Source organism: Sapajus apella, unplaced genomic scaffold (genome assembly GCF_009761245.1).
Source record: "Sapajus apella isolate SASKATOON/1434 unplaced genomic scaffold, GSC_monkey_1.0 scaffold25, whole genome shotgun sequence".
Lineage (NCBI taxonomy): Eukaryota > Metazoa > Chordata > Mammalia > Primates > Cebidae > Sapajus > Sapajus apella.
Genome location: NW_022436965.1, coordinates 18,955,516 through 18,956,768, shown reverse-complemented (window position 1 = coordinate 18,956,768; position 1,253 = coordinate 18,955,516).

Genomic DNA, 1,253 nt, shown 5'->3' with positions numbered 1-1,253 from the left:
AAAGAAAGAAAGAAAGAGAAAGAAAGAGAAAGAAAGAAAGAAAGAAAGAAAGAAAGAAAGAAAGAAAGAAAGAAAGAAAGAAGGAAAGAAAGAAAGAAAGAAAGAGAGAGAGAGAAAGAAAGGGAGAGAGAGAGAAAGAAAGATAGATGTGCATGTGTATGTATGTATATACATATATTTCCTAGCTCTCTCTGGAGTGAGGGCCTAGAAGCAATGACACTTAATAGAATGAACATAAAAAGCAACAAGATTTTAGTTTCTAAATAATATTGTTCAGTAAAAGAAACCAGGGTTCCTTGGAGAAACAGATGATTCCAGGGCTGGGTCAAGGAAAGTACAGGAGGCAGAAATTAAGAAAGTGCTCAAAAATGATGAAGATATGTTGAGAAGATATGGAAACAAACCTGAAGGAATTTCCAATGGCTAAATTGGGACACTTTTAACAAAAAGGAAGGAAGAAAAGGAGAGAGGCAGAGAAGAGGAAAAGGATGGAGGGAGAAATGTAGAAAGAATCAACTCTATAGAAGATCACCATTTGTCTTCTAGATATACAATCATGTCATCTGCAAATAGAGACAGTTTGACTTCCTCCTTTCCTAATCGAATACGCTTTATTTCTTTTTCTTGCCTGATTGTTCTGGCTAGAACTTCCAATACTATGTGGAATAGGAGTGGTGAGAGAGAGCATCCTTGTCTAGTGCCTGATTTCAAAAGGAATGCTTCCAGCTTTTGCCCGTTCAGTATAATGGACATAGGCATAGGCAAGGACTTCATGACTCAAACACCAAAAACAATGGCAATAAAAGCCAGGATAGACAAATGGGATCTAATTAAACTCCAGAGCTTCTGTATGGCAAAAGAAACCATCATTAGAGTGAATCAGCAACCAATAGAATGGGAAAAAATTTTTGCAATCTACCCATTTGACAAAGGGCTAATATCCAGAATATACAAAGAACTAAAACAGATATACAAGATAAAAACAAACAACCCCATTCAAAAGTAGGTGAAGGATATGACCAGATACTTTTCAAAAGAGGACATATATGAGGCCAACAAACATATGAAAAAATGCTCATCATCACTGGTCATTAGAGAAATGCAAATCAAAACCACACTGAGATATCATCTCATGCCAGTTAGAATGGCGATCATTAAAAAATCGGGAGACAACAGATGCTGGAGAGGATGTGGAGAAATAGGAACACTCTTACACAGTTGGTGGGAGTATAAATTAGTTCAACCATTGTGGA